Genomic DNA, 22,501 nt, shown 5'->3' on the forward strand with positions numbered 1-22,501 from the left:
CACCTGCCTCCTGACACACCATCGCACCTGCCTCCTGACACACCATCACACCTGCCTCCTGACACACCATTTCACCTGCCTCCTAAGCTGCTGGGCCTCGTTGGTCTTGGGTTGTCCTGTGCTGTTTGAGACCCTGGGGTCCAGTGCTTTGGCTCCTGGAGGTCACAGTGCCACCGGCTTGTTAGGTGGCTGCTCCCACCTCAGAGCCTCCTTTCTCAAGTGGCTGGGATTGTCTGCAGGATCCAACGTGGTGGTGTACAGACACGGTGGCTGGTATGCGGCTCACAGGAGGTGCATAAGACAAGTCAGGCCGCTCTTTCTTAACTCCTCCGCCCAGTGCCTTCCCCTCCTTCCACATCAGCTTCCTCATCTATAGAATAAGGAGTCTGGAACTTGAACGACGGCAAAGTGTGAGGCCATACTTGGGGCTGCCTCACATTCTCTAACGCCAATGGCAGCCATCACTCATCAGCCTGAAGCCGCTACAGAATCCTTAACCCAGGACCCAGAGAGCCTCAACCCAACAGTTCATGGAGGGCTGGAACTTCTAAGGCATGGATTTCTAGGGTCTGAAACAGTTTTGAGGTGGGATGTTCAAGGATTCCATGTGGGGGAGAGGATCTCAAGCTTGCTAGAAGAAGGAAGAAGAGTGGGAGAAGGAAGAAAATGATAATTTCCCTTGTATATAAGCCTTGTGGTTTCCAGAGCATCCTCACCTCAAGGGTGCCCTGTGATACAGGAGAGCCTGCCTGGCAGGGAGGTGAGAGATGGGACTACTGAGAGGCCCAGGCCTTGCGCTCTGCACCTTGTGACCCTTCCCCAACTCATGGCCCCAGACGGGCTCCAATACCTGTCATGGCCACCATCCTTTACTGAGGGCCTACTGTGCACTCAGCCCAGAGCCAGGCATGCCCATCTATGATCTCACGACTCCTCACAGCCACCTGCACCCCCATCTTACAGACAGGCAGGCAGAGGCTGAATTGCCATGACTTGGTCATCAAAGGCTGCACAGCTAGATGGGAGCTGAGTGGGTGAGCTCCCATCTGTTCCTGCTGGATTTGCCCAGGCCATTAGCCAGGTCCCCGACATCAAATGAATTCTATAATTTGTAAACGCAGCCGAGTGGCTTTTACAGAGGAATGTTGGGAAGTGATAAAAAACACCTCTGATAGATTTATGGAGCAGCTGAATGCCAGCATCTTGCCTCTCTCCTGCTAGCTCCAGGAGCCACGTGAGGCCGGAGCGGAGGCCCGAGCAGGCTTTTGTGGCTGACAGCCAGGCCTTTCATCGGCTTTTACAAGACAGGTTTACAGCATGGAGGAGATGGGGGCACAGGGTGGGAGGAGGGAGCTGCCTCCATCTGGGGCTCAGGCAGAGTAGATGACAGATCAGCCTCTGAAGCCTAGGGGGTGAACAGCCCTTGCCCTCCCCCAGGGTTCCATACCCTCCCTGCCAATGCCTGGGGCCTCAAGGGCTGGGGGCATCTTGGGGTGGGGCTAGGAACCTCGGTCCTGACACATGGTGTGACCTGGGACCCTCGGTTTCCCTTTCTGGGCCTCAATTTCCCCATCCCTAATGCAAGGGGGTTGAACTAGTGCAGTGGTCCTCAACTCCCACCGAGCATCAGACTACACGCCAGCAGGCCTGCCCAGCAGGGATCTGATTCAGGAGCTCTGTGGGGTGGGGCCTGGTGAGGGGTCTGCTGTGACTCTGATGGACAGCTGGGGCTGATAACCACTTCCATAGGGGGAGGAGCTCCAAGACCCATGGGCCAGTTGACTGGTGAGTTCAGGAGGCTGCGATGCTGTCTGGGGTCCCATTCCTTTCCTGAAAGCCACCTGCTGGGAACAGAGTCACCTGGGCCCAGGAATGGTGGAGGGCAGGGAGACATGTCCAGCCCCCAGGCCTGAAGGTGGCAGCTGCACTCAGGATGCTCTTTCCATCCCCACCACCCTCCAGGCTCAGCATCAGCTGATGTCAGCTGGGAGTGTGTGGAGCAGCACCGGGGACTGGGGACCCCCCTGTGTGCCTCCTTTTCCACATTACTGTGTTTAACCTACTGCCAAATCCTTCAGAGTCCACCTTCTAGATACATCTAGGATCCATACTGTGCTCCATCACTCCTGCCACGCCCTTCTCCAAGCCACCACCATGGCTTCTCCTGGATGCCAGCAGTAGCCTCCCCAGTAGTCCCTACCTCCTGAGGTGGCCTGTTTCCCCTACAGTGGCCAGAATGAGCAGCTGCAGACACAAAGCAGCCCCTGTGGCTCCCCCAAAGGCTGCTGCTGCACTCAGGATGCTCCCTCCCTGCCCTGCCCTCTAAGGCCCCACTCTGCTCCCTCTCAGGAAGGGGTGGCTGGCGCCTGATAGAATTCACAGACAGAGCTCCGGAAGGCATGGAGCAGGGGAGGGGGTGAAGGCAGCAGGGTGAAAGTGGGGCTGTGATGTCCCCTGGTGTCCCCTCTCTGCTCATCACCAGCTTATGAAGGCTGGAAATCACTCGCTGGAAAAGACAAGCCCGAGGTGCCCCAAGGGTGTGATCACAGCCTTCCAGGAACTAAAGGGTAGTGGCCGAGAACAGGGGCAGGCACTTGTGTTCCGGGAGCTCTCAGAGCAGGAGGAAGAAGGAAGGCAGGGGGAGAAGGGGAAGGGAAAAGTGACTGAAGAAAGGCCACTGTCAGCCTGCTGTAAGAACTTTCTAGCCCTTTGAGATGGTCCCTAATGGAACAGGCTGCCTGGTGTGGAGGGGAGCTACGAGGAGCTGTGGGCATTGGAGCACAGGCCAGTGACAATGAGCTGAGGGACATGGTGATGAAGTTGATGGCCTCTAAGACCCCCCCAGCTCTTTGGTTCCACCTTGACCTCATCATATATGGCAGCCATTGGGAGGGCCACCAGGAGGTTAAAGAGTAGGGTGACCAACTGTCTCAGTTGGCCTGGCACTAAAGGTTTTTCAGGGGTGTGGGACATTTCGTGCTAAAGCCACGAAAGTCTTGGGCAAATGAGAATAAGTCGGTCACCCTATGAAAACACGTCTTGTGGGAATGCGCCCCTCCCAAGCTAGCATGGCTCTGGCCCACACACTGAACTCCAAGGCTGGCAGAAATGCCCTGGACCCTCCCTGCCTCCACTCTGCCTCTCCCCTTTCTGCCCCAAAGCCAGGAATAATGGAGCCTGTCTCACTGGGAGGGGCAGACACGGAGCCCCCTGGGCCAGGAATGGTTGCTAATGACAAGCCAGGCCACCTAGAGGCCCTCACTTGCCTTCCCTGGGCCTCTGTTTCTCGTTCTGTGAAGTGAGACCCTGTGGGATGGGTGACTGGAGAGGGTGCTCCCATGGGTACCTGTCAGTCTGACAAAGGGCCCCAGTCCCACCTCTCTTTTCCCTGGCCCAAGGCCACCTTCCCAGCCCCTTTCCTGCTGCGCATGGGTGTGTGGGGAGAGGGAAAGTGGCAGTTTCCTCCCTCTTCCTCCAGCAGGCAGGCTGGGGAGCAAGGGGCCTACTCACGCCAGTTTCCTGTGTGTTGCCTGCCTCAGCTGTCTCTCTGGCCCCAGCCAGGCACCCTTTGTCACTCCCACTCAGCTTACTGTGCCTAGGCAGGGAAGGGTAGAGGGCTGGCAGGAAGGGTGGGCTCAGGCAAGAGCCTCTGCCTGCTCATGGCCTATGGAGGGCACACACAGAGCTGCACCTTCAGTCCTCAGTCCTCAGAGGGTGGCTGAATGAGGGTCCCAAAGTTCACCATAGCTGAGCTTCAGCCCTGGTGCTACCTATAACCAGTAGAGCCTGGGGTGTGGAGCAGATGGCACAGGGCAGGGGCAGCCTCAGTCTAGGAGCCAGGAAGCTGGGGCCCCATGCTGACCTCCCACTGACCTGGGCAGGCCAGTGATGAGCCTCGGTGTCATTCCTGCCAATTGCTGTGGCTTAGGCAGCAGGCCCTGCAGTGCTGGCACCTCAGATGGATACAGGCGCTGACTCTTACCATGAAATCTGCTCACAGGGCTAGTTGGTGCCCAGCTCTCCAGGAGCCGTACTCCCAGCTTTGCTCTTCCTCACATGTCCCCTGAGCCATCTATAGATTCCCTCATGGCTGCCATGCCCGAGTATGCACACTTGCACACACACATGTGCACACACACCTTCCAACAGCCTACATCTTCAGACTCCCCATCTTCACACAGCCCCTGCCTCCACCCCCCACATACACACCTTCATATGCCCCTCACACCTTCACATGCTCACACACTCACGTGTACCCCCAGCCCCAGAACTACCTGGGAGGGAAGGCGATGAGAGTGACAGCAGGAGATCATATGTTAAGAAGAAAAGTTGCTGGAGAGGTTTGCTTGGGGGCACCTGCATGATTGGCAGAGGGATGGGCCAGTAGGGCACCCAGGCCCTCCCTGTATTTGAGGAGTCCTGAGCTGATCGCTTGGTCCAGGCCCCAGGCTCTGGTCTCCCTCTGTCCAGCCCTCCAGGGTGCCGGTCACCTGACAGTGCCTGAAAGGTCACCTGGCCCTGTGCCCCTACCACAGCCTGGTTCCAGGCAGCGGCTCGGCTCTCACCACTCCACATCCCGGATGCTGAGCTTTAGGCCTCCTTAAAATGCAGGAGGAAATGAAGTGGGGAGACCAAAGGTGACTGGCCCAAGGTCGTGTAGAAACCAGGAAGGAAACTGGATCTTCCCAGAGAGGCTGTGAGATGCACTAGAAACAGCAGAGCCTCCTTCGGGAGACGGGACTGTGCCAGCCCCACCCAATCCTCTCCACCCTTGGCCTCAGCCACCCTCCCTGGACCTCAGTGTCCTTCTTTGTCAACCATGGAGGCTGGCCAGGCCACCCTTCCCAGGCTTTTTTCCTGCCCCAACATGCCAGACAGATCTGCAGCCTCACTCCAAGCCATGACTGGGCCTCAACTGCCCGGACTCCTGTGTCCACTTGGGTGTGAGGTGGGAGGGGCTCCTGGGACAGGAGACTGGATTCTGGGCCTCAGCAGCTAACCCTAACGGGCCCCGGCACTGGGCCATGAGCCCGTGAAGACCCGTGTAGCATGGCCTTCCAGATTGCTGGTGTCTCAGGCTGCCAGTTTCCTGAGCTCTCTCATCCCACAGAGGGCCCTAGGGCAGTGGAGGGAGGAAACCCCGAGGGTTCTGTGTTTGTGTAGGAGCCCGCAGGAGGAAGGGCATTCGTCTGTTTGGGGCGCTAGAACCCTTTACTCAGTAATTCCAGAGGTTCATCCAGGTGGCCTTAAGATAATGAGGTTTACTGGGAGGAGAGATGGAGTCAGGAGCCAGGCAGCTCCTCCCTCCAGCCTCTCTGCCTCCTTCCTGCCCTAGCTTCGGGGCCTCTGACTCTCCTTCTGCTTGTCTGCTCCGTCCTCCACCCTCCTCCTCTGGCCTCTTGCTCTAGCTTTTCTTTTTGTAGAGATGGGGTCTCACTGTGTTGCCCAGGCTGGCCTTGAACTCCTGTTCTTAAGTGATCTTCCCACCTCAGCCTCCCAAAGTGCTGGGATTACAGGCATGAGTCACTGTGCCTGGCCCTCTTCCTCTGGTTCTGTCCAGAGCCCTAACTGATGGTCTGTTGCCCATGGGGCAGAGCCCTTGGTGCCAGTCCACATGATGGGCCTGGCTGCCCAGGGAGGGTCATTTCCCCATCCAATCAGTGCCATCTGGCAGATGTGGGTAGGACCGTCACAGCTAGAAGAGGACATGGCGCCCTGAATGACATGGCAGTACCTGGGGATGGTGTGCAAGGCTTCCTGGAAGAGGAGAAGTTGGGGCTTGATCTTGAATGAGAAGCAGGATTTTAAAGTGTGCTGAATGTTCTGTTCGTAGCTCAGGGAATGCTAGAAATGTGGGCTGAAGAATGATCCGCCTAGAGAAGTCTCACAAGCCATGGGGTGAATGGATCAGAGCGAACGCGGGGAGAGGAGGAGGAGGAGAGGAGGAGGAGGGATTTGCAGGCCAAGGGTGCAAATCTGTAGAAGGTTTGCATTGCAGGAGAAGCTCAGGGGCGAGAGCCACTGGGACTGGGACCAGAGTTGGAGCAGGGCTGGAATGGGGCTGTGTGTCCCAGAACCAGGGGGAGTGCGTGGCAGCTATGAGAGAGTCCAAAGTGACAATTGGGAGGCTGATGGTGACCCTGGTGAGAGCAGTTTCTGTGCTGTGGTGGGGCATCGCCTGACTGCAGGGGTGAGGGTGTAGACACAGCAGGCATAGGCCTCTTTGGATGTTCATAAGTGAGAAAAGGCCCCGACACCTGAATGCTTTGCATGCCCAAGGTGAGCAGTGAGAACAGTGAGTGGCGATGCTCATGCCTGCCTCTCCGGGGGAACCCTTTGGGGTTGGCATGGTCTGGATAGAACCAGAGGGAGGGCGGTGGGAGAGAGGGTGGAATGCCCTAGACCAGGGTGTGGGAGGCTGCCCTCCTAGGAGCTAGACACCCCTGTCTTGGCTCTCTACTCTCTCTCTGGGTGACCACAGGTTGCTTCTGTCTTTGATCCTATTTCCTTATCTGTAAACTGGGATAATGATTCTGCTCTGCCCCTGCCTCCCATGGTCATGGGGAATGAAATGAAGAGTCATGGTTTAGCCCAAGTGCCTATTGTGGATGGGTGGGGCTGGGGAGGGAAAGGAATGACCACGGCTTCATCATTCACCAGCACTGAAGGCAAGGGGGTGACCTGGGTGCCCCTCCAATGCAGGCTCAGGGCTCCTTCCTCAAGGAAGCCGCAGAACAGAGGTGACCCTGCATAGCTGCTGGGAGAAGGTGGGTCTTGAGTGAGTCTGGCCCCAAGAGGCAGGGTCTTGGTGGAGTAACCTGTTGGCTTTGCTAGGCCTGGGCTCCATAGGTTGACCTGCCCTTGCACAGCATCTCCCCTTTAACTAGGAGCCTTAGCCGGAAGGAGGCCGTGGCTGATGGGAGAGTTTCTGGCATCCTCAGGTGGGCAAGTGAGTGAGAGGTAAAGTCCCGGGTGAGGCCCTACTGAGAGATCCCAAATCGATCCGAGGATCCAGCAGCCCATTTCGCAGGAGGCTCCTATTGCCCTGCTTCCAGAAAATTAGGGACAGTGTGGGAAGTTGAAGGATGGTTGCTGCAGTTTGGGGTATTGGGCAAGTCTCATGGGAAATGGCTACGTAAAACTGGGGCATGTTTTGAGTCCCAGGCCCTTGCTTTCTATGGGGTGTTTGTGGGGGCTTCTGTCTATCATCTATAAGGACTGCCCACTGCCTCCATTCCAACTGGGAGTGGGTGGGGCCCTCGCCCAACAAGAACCAGAGGGAGGAGGAGAGACAGCTTCTGTTGAGGTCTGGGCACTCATTTGGGGGTTATATCTCCCTGGCAGCCAGGAACAGTTGATCCCCCAGACCTTGGTCCCTTGTGACCTCTCTGTACCCTCAAAGTTGCCCATGCCCCCAGGTTCTCCACCTGCTTCCTGGGCTCCCGGCACCTCCTTCTGGACCTGTGGACAGGAGCAGGTTGGGATCAGACTCAGAGGCCTTGGCTCACTTTGGTGTTGTGCTGAGGGGCTGGGGTCCCTGTTTGCCAACCCCCGCACTCCCGCTCCACCAAACAGGTTTATGAAACTGCAGAACCACAGTAAACTCCTTCCCCTGGCAAGCCAAGGTGGTTGGGCGGGGTTGGGGTGACAATATGTTTCCAGGGGCCCCAGGGTTCTCTCTTCCCAATTACCCTGCTAGAGACAGCCTCTGATGATCCAGTCTGGGCATGTCACCAGGCTGAGAGGGATGGCCCACCCAAGAGAAGCCACAACAGGTCCCCAAAGAATTTCTGCAGGCTGGGACCCCTGAGTGAAATGAAGAAATGGGATTCAACAGAGAGAAACGTGAAGTCTGCCAGCTAGGTATGAAGGGCCAGTGGCTCAACTTGAGGGAAGTTTGTGCAAAATCTACTTGGGAACATTTGTTGACATCACATGAACTGACACTGTGAGCAGCCGCCAAAGCCCTGGCAAGTCTGAGTTGCATTAACTGTTGACATCGGTCTGGCTGTGCAGAGACCACAGCCCAAGTGAGGAACCCTACCCTTGGATAAATGTTGGTGAATTGCCCTGTGTCTTTTGGAGAGGAGTGGGTGGTGCCTGGGCTGCAGAGTCAGGCCAGGGCAGGACTTGGAAGGAACATGATGGAGTTCTCAAGGATCTGAAGGTCTATCTGGGGGAAGGAGAATTCCACTTGCTCCAGGTGATTGCTGAAGGCAGAGTTAGCTCCTGAGGGTGGGGAGGGCCAAAAGGTAATTTTCAGCTCAAATGAAGAGAAGTTTCTAGGTGACCACTCTCCCCTAGTGGCTGCTGGAGGCACAGGGGCAGGAGTGAGTGTCTCAGCACCAGCAGCAGTATGAGCAAGGGATGGTGTGTTGTCACATGTCTTGCACATCCAAAGTAACCAAAGGACATTTAGTCCAAGGGATTCCTAAGAAAAGGATGACTGAGGCCTGCACCTGGGGGCTGACAGTATTGTCTGGGAGACTTGACTCAGACAAAACACACAGAGGAAACGGCAATCAGTGGCAGATTGGTTCCACCTTTCTAGAAGAAGTTGGTCTCAGTTAAAGCTGCCCTGCAGTGAGCAGCAGCCTGTCCTTGCAGGAGTGCAACTGAGACCAGATAACCTTGAGCTGGAAAAGGGATTCCAGTTTCGGGCATGAGGAGGGGGTTGGATGTGAACAGATGACCTCTGCGGTTCCTTTGAGACCAAAGTTCCTTGGCAGAGAAAAACACCCGCAGAACTCTGAGCGGCACACAAGGTTACGGAGGACGGAGCAGAGATCCGAATATAGCTGGCGGGAGGAAGGAGGCAGCGGGCGAGGGGAAAGTAGGTCCTTGGAACAAATGAGGTGGGGCATGAAATTAACGAGGCTGGAAAAGGGCTGAGCTCAGGGACTCCTTTTTAAAGACTGTCTTTTAGCAAGAAAAATGAGGAAAGAAATGTGGGCAGTGGAGATGTAATGGAGATTGTAAAGGTAGCTATGGACAGCTGGCCCATTGGCTGGAGAGAGGGGCCTCTTGGAGAACAAGGAAGAGACACAGATCAGTGGGTCTGGGGTGACCCCAGCATGGCATGCAGGGCGGACAGGAGTTGGCTGCTGACATCAACTGCCCACACCTTGAAGGCTACTGTGTTCCAGCCCTTGAGCTGGGCCATTCTGTCCCCCTACTGTCATGCACTGTGCTGTGACCTGCTTATCTTATCCCCTGACCTTGGCACATACTCATCCCTCACTGGGCATGCCACTTTTCTCCTTTTTGCCTTTCTGTGTTTCACCCCAATCAATCAGCTGAGTCCCTACCTCTCCAAGAAACCTCCCATGGGCTCACAGCCCATCCCCAGTTCCGCTCTGAGCATCTGGGGGCCATTCAACCCACTTGGCATTTGGATGGACACACTCTTAGGAGCTCAAGCAGCCTGTCATGCAATGGGGGAGGGCCTGTGCACCAGGCTTGGTCAGCAGGGTGGATGGAGGACATAGGGTGGACAGTTATTTGCCCCCATGGTGCTGGCCCTCTGGAAATTTAGAGTCCCTAGAAGCCCCCGCCATGTCCTGCTTCTTACCTGCGATGTAGGGGTGGAGATGGGGGTGCTTAAAAGGGTCCCTAGTGGCTTTCCCTTCCCTGGCCAATAACCTAGGCTGCCTGCTCCCTCCTTCCAGCCCTGCCAGCTGGCCAAGCTTATCCTGTGGCCCTGTCCAGGTGACAAGGCCCTGGAAGAGGCCCAGCCAGCTGGACTCCTGCAGAGCTGTCACCAGAGCCCCAGAACACGGGGGCTGGAAGGAAGCACAGAGGCAGCAGGGCCACTTCTCTGGGGAAGACAACCAGGGACACTGGGAACCTGAAACCAGAGCCATTTCACACCTTGCCTATTAATTGCCAGATTGATTTTGGATCCGAGTCTCCAGGAGGACCCAAAAATCAATCCCCTCCACTCCATGCTTCTCTGGGCTCAGGAGTTATTCTTAAAGCGGCAGCTGTCCTGGCTGCTGTGGCTGAATCCTCCTGTCCAAGAGCAGGCTGTGGGTTCCAAAGCATGCTCAGGGCTGGGTGGTGGCTGGTGGCTTTATTCCAGATCCACTGATCCTGTGTAGAAAGACTCGTACCCTGAAGGGGAGCCATGAGGTGTGATTGGAGGGGTGTTAAGAAGGCTCTCATTCTCAAAGCTCCCTCCTACCAAGATGCCCAATATCCGTAATTCCACCATTAGGAAGTATTTCTTTGGACACATTTAGGTCAACAGTCCCAGCTTCCAAAATATGGAGGCCCAGGAGAAGGAACACAGATTAGGGCTGTAGCATTGCAGTTCCTTGTGAGTGGAGGCACTGGAGGCCTCGGGGCATCAGGAGAGCTCCGTGTGAGGGGTGAGGAGCAGGAGGCAGATGTCAGGGCATGGGGGAGGGGAAGTAGAAGTTGAAGACCACCCCAAGAGGAGGCTGTGGAGGGGTGGTGAGCAAAGGAACAGTAGGTACCCCCAAGGCACTTCCCATTTGGGGGGCTGCTTTGGGGCTGTGGTGCTGGGAGACTGGCTGTGCGGCAGGTGAGAGAAGATGAAGGAACGCCCATTGCCTGGGTACCTTCTGTGCCTCCAGCCCTGAGCCAAGCACAGTGGCAGTCTGATGTCACCACCACCCTGTGGGAAGGGCTTCCACAGCCTCGTTTCTTAGATGAGACACTGAGGTGCATGAGGCTGGGCGACCTGCCCAAGGTCACACAGCTGCTCCGGCAGCATGGGGGCTGGCGCTCGGGTCCGCCACCTCTTCATGCCGTGATTTCACTGCCTCCCGCCTCCTCTGCAGAAGGGGCCAGGGGTTGAGGAGGTTTCTAAGAAGTTGGGAGAGCTGGATAGAGGGGGCACAATGGAAGGGGTACCTGAGGTCAATCATGCCATGATTTCAAGAACCTGAGGCAGGAAGTTCTATGACCTGCTGATGTTAGAAGCTGGGGACAGCCCCTGGGCTTCCGTTCCTCAGCCTCCCTGACATCCTCCCCCAGTGCAGAGCCCCCACACGTGGGAAGGCCTGGTGGGCAGGTCTCCTGCGGCCTCAGCCCAGTGGCTGCTGCCTGCTACTCCATCACGGCTGTGGAGATGTGGGCTTTAGGCAGGGTCACTGCAAGTCAGCCTGTGTGCCTGGGGACATGGGGACATCATTGCTTATCCCCTGCCCACATGGACCCAATTACTGATGCAGCACTGCGTGTTCCCACGGCCACCAACAAGGGCCTCTTTCCTGATAGCATCACAGATGGACAGAGAGGTCCTGGGCCTGCCTCCAACCCCCGCCCACAAGCCCATTACGCTCATTTCAGGTGTGTCTCCACTTTGCTAGCTTGGAGGGTGGAGTGTGTGTGTGTGGGTGTGTGTGTGTATGTGTGCGTGTGTGTGTGTGTATGTGTGTGTGTGTGTGTGCATGTGTGTGTGTGTGTGGGTGTGTGTGTGTGTTGGGGAGGCAATGAGGCAGCAACTGCAGGCCATTTGGTGCAGTTACAGGGAACAACTCTCATCTTTGCCCAGCCCGTGAGCCCCTTGAGATTTGGGGCCATGTCTGTTTTCTAATAACTGACCCCGAGGGCCTGGCACGGATGTGGGTACTCAGTGCATGTTTGCTGAGTGACTGAATGGCTGAGTGAGTGAATTAGGCATCTCTTGGTGGCCATCTCAGTCCTCGCCCAGCCACAGCTGTGCTGTGTGGCTTTTGGTGAGTTGCTAGATGTCTCTGTGTACAGATGCCTGGAAACAGTGCCAACTGGGAAGAATGGCTAATGACAGGAAAGCGCTGAGGGGAGAGTGTGGCAGGAGGGCCCTGTAGTTTGTGGAAGTTGCCCGCAGTAGAAACTGCTGGGGACACTGGGGCCTCTCTCTTTCTCCCAGGGCAAGGCTAACGTGGGTTGGAGCACAGTGTAGTCCTGAGGGGGAGGAAGGGGCTGTCCTAGGCTTGGTTGGGGTTGGGAGCATGTGGACTTGCATTGGAACTGAAGGGTGACAGGGAAGGCTGGATCGGGGTTTGGCCAGGGGTCGAGGTCAGGGGCTGGCTCAGGAAACGGCTGGGGGCTCATGTGGGTCCTGAATGAAGAAGTTGGCCAGGCCTGGGCACAGCTGGGGTTGGCTTCAGGACCTCAGCTCAGGGCTGGACCACAGGTCTCTCCAGCCTGGGGCCAGTGCAGATTCTGTCCAATAGGAGCACTGGGAATGGCTTACTGTCCTGGCCTCATTTGCTCTGAGCACACCAGCTGAGGGGTGGATACCCAAGGCTTTCTGAGGATGATGGCCTTGAAGAAGTCCTCCTGTCCCCAAGGTGTCCTTGGGGAAGCTCAGGGATGCCCAGGGACCCAGGGGCCATTTCACCCTGTCTGTGTGTTGTCAGGGGAAGAACAGAATTGCCCAGCTAGCACGGACTGGCAGCGGAAGGTGGTGTCATCAGCATTTCTCACACATGCATGGCACTGTATAGTTTATGACCCCTTTCCTACCCTGCGTCTTCTCATCCTTTCCACAGCCCTGAGAAGCAGGCATGACAAGAGAGGGTATCTGTGTTACAGATGAGGAAAACAGAGGCCCTGGGAGGAAGCTTGCCTAATGCCACTCAGGAGTTAGAGGCAAAGCTGGGAAAGGCCCTGGGTCCCCAGACTGCCCCTCTGGAACTCCACATGCGGGCACCTGGCTGTCCTGCCCGGGATGCCATCCCCAGGCTAGGCTGACACTCACACCCATGCCCTGCTGCCCACTGACACCCCGCAGAGCTTAACACCCCGCTGAGCCTGCCCTGCAGCCCTTGCCAAGTCTGTCCGAGTGGCCTCAGTCATTGGCAAGTCACATTGCTGACATCACAACTGCATAAAATTAATTTATTTAGTTAAGGGAGGTGTTAATTAAGAGTTCTCGTTTATTGTGTCTTTGCAGACAGCTCTCAGGGGCTTCTGAGTTGTCATTGCTGGTGACAGCAAAAGCTAATGGCATCACAAGTTATTAATAGGATGGTGTAAGAGGCGGAGGGGCAGGAGCTGAGGCTGTGGGGGATAGGAGAAGGGGGAGCTGGGGGAGGGGAGAGGATGGTCCCCTACTTTCTTCTCACCAAGTCGGGCTCCCCTCTGCAAGTTGATCCAATCACAGGCATTTTCTGGGGGATCTGGGGTTTTCTGCCAAGCCCCGTGATGCCCAGGATTTTGTGAGCCCTGAAGGAAGTGTCCCCAGGCCAGTGCCCACCCACTCCTGCTGCTGCCCCCATTCCCACAGTTCCTGATGTTTGCCTTGAAGAGTGTTGGCTCTCACATAAGGAGCTCATTCTTTGCTTCTTTGTCTCCTCACTTACCTTGACCCTGAATATCTTGGTTTGCATATAATGACTGGTTTGGCCTTGCCTCCCCAAAGCTTAACATAGAACTTGGAGCTTCATGGGAGGGCAACAGACATTTGCAAAGGAAATGAAGGGTTCTCTGCCCTCCAGGTGGTCTCTGGATCTGGCTTTCTTGCTGAGAGACCTTGGGGTCATGGGTGGGGATGGTGGGAGAGAGAGGGCAGGTGGATCCAGGACTTCCCAAGTCCCCAGCCTCTCTCAGTGTCTTCAGTCTTGCAGCCCGGGAGATCCACAACCTGGGGAGTGGATAGACCTTTGCTGATGAAGGTGGGGTGTGTGCAGGTATGAGCAGCCAGGTGTGGGGCAGGCTTGCTAGGGTAGGGTAGTGAATGGGGAGTCCAGTGAAACTCTGCACAAGGACCCACCATGGGGAAGAGGGAAGAAGAGATTTTAAACTATTTTTAGCTAAACAATGATGGCTGCAAATCAGCCACTTGGTGCAGTGGGACAAACACAGCCAAGGAACTCAGACCTGCAGGCCTGTCCCTGACAGCCTCTGTGACTTTGGGAAGATAATTGCTCTCTGGGCCTTGGCTTGCCATCTGTGAAATGGAGGACTGGGCCGAAATGGACACATTTCAATGCCCAGTGTGTTCCTCACCTCCCATGTCCTGCACATCTCACCTTTCAGTAGATGTGCCAACCCCTTCATGGTTATCATCTCAAATGCCTACAGCTTCCCTGTGGGGGAGATAGTCTATCATCCCCTATTACAGTTGGGTAAACTGAGGTTCAGATGAGAAAACAGAGGTCATTTAATTTGCTCAAGAACCCATAGTCAGTGGAATTTAAACTCAGGTTGGTGCTCTGTCCAGAATATCAGCTTATCTCCACTGATCACCTGGGATGGGGCTGGTACAGGGGAGACCCTGCATTAGATGCGGGCTCGCTCACCAGGGCAGGCAGAGCTGAGAGAAAGGAGGAGAACAGAGCACCTATTGGATTCAACGGGCCCAACCACTGAGCTCCTGGGGCATGGGGGGCCAGGTATGAGACCATTATGGGACTAAACACACCCTGCACCGAGTTCCAGCAGCTGCCTGCCCCAACTGCCTCCTGCCTGCCCTTCCTCTCATCTCAGAGACACTGTCATTCATTCAGGACACATTTGTTAGGGAGCTGGCCTGACAGCTGGGAGATGAATCAGACTGTCCCCTGCCCTCAGGTAGGAGAGGTGGCCCTAGGAACAGTAAGCCCCACGGTGGGTCACCGGGATGGAGATAGCACATGCACCCGCCCAAGGAGTGAGGGAGCAGGCGGCAAGTTCAGGTCAGCTGGGGCTCCCTGGCAGGAATGATCCCCTTTTACTGAGGGAGGCTGGCCAGGAAATGAATTCCTAAAGGAAGTAACCATCGAGCTGAGTCTTGAAAGGTGACTAATATTCACCAAGTGGAGGGGATGGGGTTGTGGGGTGGGCCTTCAGGTAGGGGAGTGGTGTGAGCAGAGTCTTGCAAGTGTGGGAAGAGGGGTATCCAGAGGTGAGGTGGGCGAGGGCTAGAGCATGTGGGGCATTGCACACCAACTTAGAGTCTGAACTTCATCCGGTGGCCTCCCTAGGGATGCTGCTGAGAGTGGGAAGAGGGAGATTTAGTTTGGGTTCCGCCAGAAGCCAATCCCGAGATGCATGTTTAAGTGCAGGAAACACCGTAGAGACAGCAGGAAGGCAGCAGGGGCACTACCGAGCCAGCTCCCATGGTGGGTGAGTAGAGCCCCGTCCTGCTGGGGAACCTGAGAGCTCGCACAGCACATGGTCTGCCCAAGGAGCGAGGGAGCGGGGGGGTTTATGTAGCAAGTCTCACCAGCCATTGCTTGAAGGCTGCTCCCAGGAGGCATCCCTGACATTTCTGGCGTTCTCTTCAGTAAAGAGGACCCAGCAGTCAAAGTCTTCAGGCAAAGAAATAAAGATGTTGTCAGTTGGCAGTTGGGCCAGTGTGCCCTGAAATGGGAAGGATGAGGGGATACAGGTGGAGAACCAACAGTGTCTGCTACAGTGGCTGAGCTGGGAGGACGTCCCAGAAAGGAGGGTAGAGCGCTGCTTAGCTTCTGCCAAGTCTAGGTGGATGGACTCTGAGGTCTGCTGCTGATGGAAGAACTGCCTCCAACTGCACCTTCGCCAAGGCCTCAGTCTGGGGACCGGACCTCAAGACAGGAGGGTGCAAAGAATTTGGTCCTAAGCTCCAGCACTTGAGAAATACAGATCTCAGTTCAAGTGCTGATTGCCACTTTCAAGCTGCATCCTTGAGCAAGTTACTTAATATCCTTTAACTTCAGACTTCTCTGAAAAAGGGGAGATAATACTACCCATGCTGTGGGACTGTTGTGATCAATAATGAAATGATGTCTGTAAAGTATTTAGCCCAGTGCCTTGAATACATTATGTGCCCAATGACTGTTTATTCTTATTATGATTTTATTATTCCAATGACAGGTAAAAAAGGGAGGAGCAAGATGCAGGCTTGTAGAAAACACTGTCAATTTACCAGCCCAGAGTAATTTTCAGTGACCCACTTTGTTGTTACGAGTTAAATAGGTGGCCGAGTGTGGTTGCTCACACTTGTAATCCCAGCACTTTGGGAGGCTGAGGCGGGAGGATCAACTGAGGTCGGGAGTTCAAGACCATCCTGATCACATAGTAAAACCCTGTCTCTACTGAATACACAAAAATTAGCCAGGTGTGATGGTGCATGTCTCTGGTCCCAGTTTCTCAGGAGGCTGAGGCAGGAGGATTGCTTGAATCCAGGAGGTGGAGATTGCAGTGAGCTGAGATCATGCCACTTCACTCCAGCCTGGGCAACAGAGTGAGACTGCCTCAAGAAAATAATATAATGTAATATAAAATAAAACAAAGAGAAAAATGGAGTAGGCAGTTCCTGGCCAGTAAGGCCATTCCTGGGTCTTGGAGGTGTTAAACAGGCTCATGTAGCATTTCTGGACTTTGTGAGCATAAATTGAACCAGCAGCAAGTGACTTTATATGTCTCTGCTCATAGGTACTGGTTGTGACAATCATTTCTTTGTCTATGACACCTGTCTCCCCAAGAACTCAAGATCAACTTCAGACCTTATCTAGTGATTATTGTATGATCTCAAGACTATCCTTGAAATAGTCTCTGAAGATATGGAGCAGAGAAGGAACACTGGACGAGGAGTCTGGGGTCTTATTTAATTTTTATTTCATTTTGTTTTGTAGAGACAGTGTTTTGCTATATTGCAAGGAGTCTGGAATCTTATTTAATTTTATTAATTTTATTTTTTTATACAGATAGTGTCTTGCTATGTTGCCCAGGCTGGTCTTGAACTCCTGGCCTCAAGTGATCCTCCTGCCTTGGCCTCCCAAAGTGTTGAGATTATAGGCATGAGCCACCATACCTGGCCAAGGAGTCTGAATTCTAATTCGGGCTCTAAAATGAATGTCAAATTCCTTGTCTGAAATGTGGGGATAAAACCACATCATCTTGGTTTCTTCCTAGGGCTGTCATGAGGATCAAATAAGATCATGAAAAAAAAGACCATGAATGTGGAACTACTTTGAAAACTACAAATTACCATCCAGAGTTGGGTCTAGAGGCGGGTGACTTGATTCCTGTGCCCTGGGGACTTCTAAAGGGCCTAAGAAACCATGGCCACTAGAGAAGCTTTACATGTCATCTTGCCACTCTAAGGATGGCTCAGGCTTGGCCTCTGGTACAGGCAGCCTGGGAAGAAGAAAGAGTGCCTGGGGAACCTCGGACCTTGGGAGGAATGCCTAAAGTTCTTGCTCAGGGACATCAGTGGGGGATGCTCTCAGCTGGTCCTTGGGGATGGAGGAAAGGCAGAGGAGGATGAGATTGGCAGTTACTAAACCAGGAAGTGAGGTGGTTTCCTGAGAAGCATTCCGACCAGTTTGGGACAGTTTTTCTCATTTCCCTATGCATGCAGGAACACTTCAGGATATGGCTTAAGGGCCTCCTGTCCACACCCAGTTGGTGAAGTCCAGGGAAGCTGATTCTGGCCCAGGTGGCAAGACCAGTGGTCTCTCAGAGGTCATGTGGCTTTCTTTTCTTCCTGGCCATAGACTGACCTGCTCTCTGGCCCTTCATCTCAGTCAGACTGACTGCAACCCTACCCCATCTCAATGGTCAGCCTTGGTGTCCTGCAATGTGAAGTCATTGTGTGCTGGAGAGGTTGTGAGTCTGGGGCTGGAGGTCCAAAAAGAGGGGACCTCTGTCTATACAAGCAGCTCTGGACTCAGAATCCCCAAATCCAAGGAACCATTTTCACTATTGCCCAGAGAGTGAAAGTCATAGCCTTAGTGGAGTAGAGACAGGAAAAGATGCATACCCCAACTTGGGATGTCTGGGTGGGATGTGTCCTCCACAAGAGGACAATAATCTCTCATAATGATAGTGAGTGGATACCACCAGGATGATGCATTGTCATCCTCTCCTTAACTCCATAAAAGGCACCAAAATGGATAAGTCTTCACAGCCTTTCTGACCCCTCTTAGCGTACAATGGCTTTGTGGGGCAATTTTCACTTTGGGGGCATTTCTCTGTGATTTCTTGATTGGAGAGACCTAAGATATAGAATGAAGATTCTTGGTGCTATTTAGAGCCCCTCTGATACCTGAAAAAGGCCTGTTCTGGTGACCTCAGGACCCAGACATGATTGGTTCAGGGCCAGGGAAGGCAGTATTGAGAAGTTTTTGCATAGGTTCAGACTTTAATCTAGATTCAGGGACCCAGTCAAACTGTCTCCCTAAGATCTTATTTTAGTTTTCAAAGCTGAAACCTCTAAAAAATTGGCTCTGCTTGCAGTTTAAGTAAAAACTTTCATATTTATGGCTTTTCTAGTTTTCCTTCAGTGGTTGACATCCATTTAACCCTCTGAATCTAGAATATGCTTTGTGAACTGAGATTATGAGAGGAAGCCAGTTTGGAAGACAAGGGTCATAGCATCCAGAGGTTTGGAGGAGAGGGACCTGGAAAGGGGGATATAGGGATGTAGTGGGGGAGGTAAAGAGGGGATATTGGTAAACCAAAGAGTGAGAGTGAATGGTAAGTAATCCAGTGGTCTAGGAGAGAGGGAGGGGTGAGAGTAGAAGAGAGAAAGAGAAAAGATGAAGGAGAGAATAAAATAAACTGTTCGAAGAGAGATGAAAGTGCCATAAAATATGGGAACAAGACATTCGGGAAAAGAGAGAGCAGGAGGCAGAAAAGACGAAGAGGAGGCAGATGAGGCAGGGGAAGTGAGGTGGAAAGAAGGTGGGAGGGGGGTAGGGGTTGGGGCATGGAGGTCCCAAGATTTGGACTCTTTTTTGTCACCATGCATCTGTACAGCAGATAAATACAGTGCAGCTGGGCTTTTCTCTCTTCTTAATTGACATCTTTGGATCTATCCCCGCTTGACAAATCAGGCCACTTATTATTAGTGATGACAAAGATAAATATGACAGGCATTCAGTTTGCATCTGGGCCCCCTGATAATAGAAGTCAGCACACCAGCCCCTCTCCCCACTGCTTCCTCACCCCTGGCTTGGGCTCCCCAGTGGGGAAACTGCATGGCCAGGAGCTGTCCACCGCGGCATCTACAGACCCCCTCCTGGTGGGAAGCCAGTGGTCAGGAACTGTCCACGATTTGAGTGGTGCTGAAAGCCTCTATACCCTGCCTCCTGTCTGATTCCAACATGAAAGCTGGGTGGCTGGAAGCTGTCCACAGCCTATGTGGTGCTGAAAGCCCTGTCCCCAGGGCTGGGGTGGCAGGGTGCATCTCTTTCCCACAGAGCACAATTACTTCTGGCATGGAGTAGTCAGTGGCTTAAATTTACCTGCCTTGCCGTGGTTCTAAAAAACCTGGATGACTTCAAGTGTGTTCCTTCCTAACTCTGGGTCTCAGGATTTCCACCTTTAAAATGAAGGGCTGGATTAGGTGTTCTCTCAGGGTCCTCAAGCACTAGTCTTTTCTGTTATCAAAAGCCTTCAAGAGATTCCTTCTGCTTATAGGGTCGAGCTACAAATCCTTTAGCCAGGCCCTGAAGGCCCTCTCTGGCCCCCTCCACTTCCTGGCTTTGCCCTCATTCTAGTCAGATGAGCCTTCTCTCAGGCCCCAGTCACACTCTTCTTTTCTTCCCCTGAGCCTTTGCCACCCCCACTGTCCTCCTTCTGCCTCTGACTCTCTCCCTTCCAGATCTCTGGGAGCACCGACCACCTGGGCCTCTCCTTGAAAATCAATGGCCTTATGCTCAGTGTGCTTTCAGTTTCTTATGTCTTATAAGGCTGTGTCTTACATGGCTCCCCTTGAGGGACTTTCTGGGGCCAGGGTCATGCTCTGAATCAGTGATCAGTGGCTCAGTTTCCCATGACCATGTGTGTGGAGCCTGGGTGAGTACTTGTGGTATTTTGACCCAATAAGCTCCTTTAATAAAACTATGATTGCTCTTTCAAGGCTGCCAATGAAAGAAGATTACTCCAAGAAGTGCTTAGCTGAGGCTTGTGGCCCCCTCTTTGAGATAGAGTCTTTCTGAGGCTCCCACTCCAAGCTGGCATGGGTGGCCAAGGTCACACTTATGTAGACAGATAATCCTGCCTCATGTCTCCATGGAGTGGCCAAGACATGTTGGGTCACACAAACAAGCCTCCATCTCTGTTTACTCTGAGCCTACGACAGTCAACCCAATGCCCTCATTGTATGGTTGGCACAGCTGTCCCACCTTCAACTTCAGGGACCTTTCAGGGAGCTTCCAACCCACTCGCCCCACTAGAGCTCAGACTGCCTCATAAAGTTTTCTCTCTGGAGCTCAACCATGGAGGATCCAACTTGATTAGTGGAGATGTGAGAGCTTCTCTGCACACTGTTCCCATGCAGGTGAGCCGCCTCTCCCTCTGCCCTCCAAAAATAAGAAGCTTCCATCTGGTGGGCTGGGCAAGCAAGTAGAGAAGTGGTGGTTCTCTTTTTTTTGCTAAACCCATGGGAAACTAAAAGTGGCCCGGAGGTGGCATCATGCATGAGGTGGGCATCATGAGATAAGGGACTCCTCATCTCAGCGGAGCAGGCAGAACCACATCCTGACAGTCTAGAAAAAAAATCCTTGGGAAGAAAATTCTGTCTCCTCTCTAGGCCCATTATCAGCCAATTCACCAGGACAGGCTGTGGCATCCACTCTGCCCACTGCCCACTGCTTGGCAGAGCCCCTAAAGCCATGGCTAGTAACCAGAAGTTCCAAATGGTTTAGAGGGGAGAGCTGTGTTTGCTAACGGATCTGGCTGTGTCTGACAAACTGAAACCATGTGCTTGGTGGCCTCAGGTCCTCCGGGAAAGTGGGCCCAGAGCACTAACCTTCCCTCAAATATACTGGCACATTCTCAGAATCCCAGCGTTTGCCCTGTTGAACCTCATATCAGTGATCAAAGGGCTTGAAGATGATCTTAGATTCTAGACCAACTCCTGTTTTTAAATATGAGAAAACTGAGATTTCCCCAGGAAGGGAAGATCAGTTGCCTGAGCTCACACAGCAGAGAAAGGAGCCTCTTTGACTCTTGGCTCTCAGTCTCATGCTCTTCCTCTTCCTGCCAGAAGTGTTTGCATTTTAATAGACTTGTGGAGGCTGAAGTGCCTCAGTGTCCCCTCTAATGGTAGGGACTTCAGGCATGGTGATGTGGTGATGGAGCTTTTGGGGATCCATGCTGAGGCTGTCTCCTGCCTTGTGGAGAATGTCTATGACCTCCAGCAGAAGAACTGTACAGAGAGCAGATATGACAGGGCACCCCTTTAGAAACTACCTTTAGGACTCTGCACTCTCGCAGGCTGATGGGCGTTGGAGGACCTCATTTGTCTCTGCACTGGGGGATGAATGGCTCGGGAGGAGCTAATGAAACCGTCTTCCCACCGACACACCAAGACAGTGACGGATGGCTCGTGTGGAAAAGGCAGGTGTTGGCACATGGCCCATTGGGCAGGGTAGAGAATAACACGTCCTTCAGTGTCACTGTAGGTCACAGTGATGGCTGGGGCCTCAGGGAGGGGGCATGTAGGCTCTGGAGTGCAGTGACAAAGACCTCAGGGAAAGTCAGTGCCTCCCATACCCCCCTTTCTGTGACCGGCAGACAGAAGGTCAGAGTTGTAAGTGTGATAACAGCCATATAATCCTACTAGCTGTTGTCCAAGTGGAATTATACTGGCCCAGAAAGGGATAGTGAGCTGACCAAGGTCACACAGTTAGATAAGGTCAGAGATTGCTGAAAAGGTCCTCAGTGGTCCAGGAGAAGGAGAAGAGTGACCTCAGGATGTATCACTATAGCACTATTCTCACTTGCAGGGGAGGGCAAGGGGAGGGTCCCACTTTTTGCCTAGTATTGGAGACCTTGATGATCTGTCTGCACATTCTGTTCCTCCTTACTCTGCAGCCCACATCATCTGCCTTCCACTCCCAACCTCTGAGCCTTAGCTCATGCCCGCTGAGGGCCGATTGTCCTCCAAGGGGCTCCCATCCATCTGTCTCCTTATCTATGAGAGGCATAGGCCCAAATGTCATTTGTCATCATGCATTCCACTTGGCATTCTGAACTCACTCCCAGTGCAAGGTCCCCACCTGAGTGGTGTCCCATTACCATGCCCTCTCCCCATTAGTATTTTGGAAAAACCTCTCCAAAGAACATTCTCTTCCATGGCAACCATTCCTGAAGTTTTGGAAGTATTACAGCTACATGCCAGAAGCCTGCATTCCTGGTGTAAAGGAAATAAGTCAGGCCAAAGAGGGGAGAGGGATGGAAAGAGAAAAGGGTGGAGTGAGTTATTGGCCTCTCTGCAGGCCTAGAGCAGTTTCACCCCAACCCTGGCCACCGAGATCTTCACTTCTTTCTGGTCCAGGTGGTCAGTCTGGCCTGGGTGGGCCTGTGGGATTTGATGGAGGAAGCAGGAGAAAGAGTGGCCCCAGAAGCAGTTGCTCCCCTCACCTCTGCCAGGGGCTCCTCACCACTGCAAGTGGTCTTGTGAGCATTAACTTGCCTGACACCTGCCATCACAGCCCTGGGAGGTGAGCTGGGCATTGTTGGCCCCATTTCCCAGATGACGACATTGAGGTCCAGGGAGAGCAATGACCCAGTCCAAAGGGATCAGTGGGTTAGTGGCATTTGTTCGTTTTTCTCAAATCAGTAAATATTTACT

The 22,501-nt window shown here is 53.7% G+C and overlaps 1 long non-coding RNA gene across 1 annotated transcript; it reads left to right on the plus strand.

The window, feature by feature from the left end:
• Nucleotides 1-7,772: 7,772 nt before the first annotated feature.
• LOC105547461 lies at nt 7,773-12,864 on the plus strand. Its single transcript, XR_001007227.1, has 2 exons — nt 7,773-7,863; nt 12,504-12,864. It is a non-coding gene; the product is annotated as an uncharacterized LOC105547461 (long non-coding RNA).
• Nucleotides 12,865-22,501: the final 9,637 nt, after the last annotated feature.

Source organism: Mandrillus leucophaeus, unplaced genomic scaffold, assembly GCF_000951045.1.
Source record: "Mandrillus leucophaeus isolate KB7577 unplaced genomic scaffold, Mleu.le_1.0 Scaffold39, whole genome shotgun sequence".
Taxonomy (NCBI): domain Eukaryota; kingdom Metazoa; phylum Chordata; class Mammalia; order Primates; family Cercopithecidae; genus Mandrillus; species Mandrillus leucophaeus.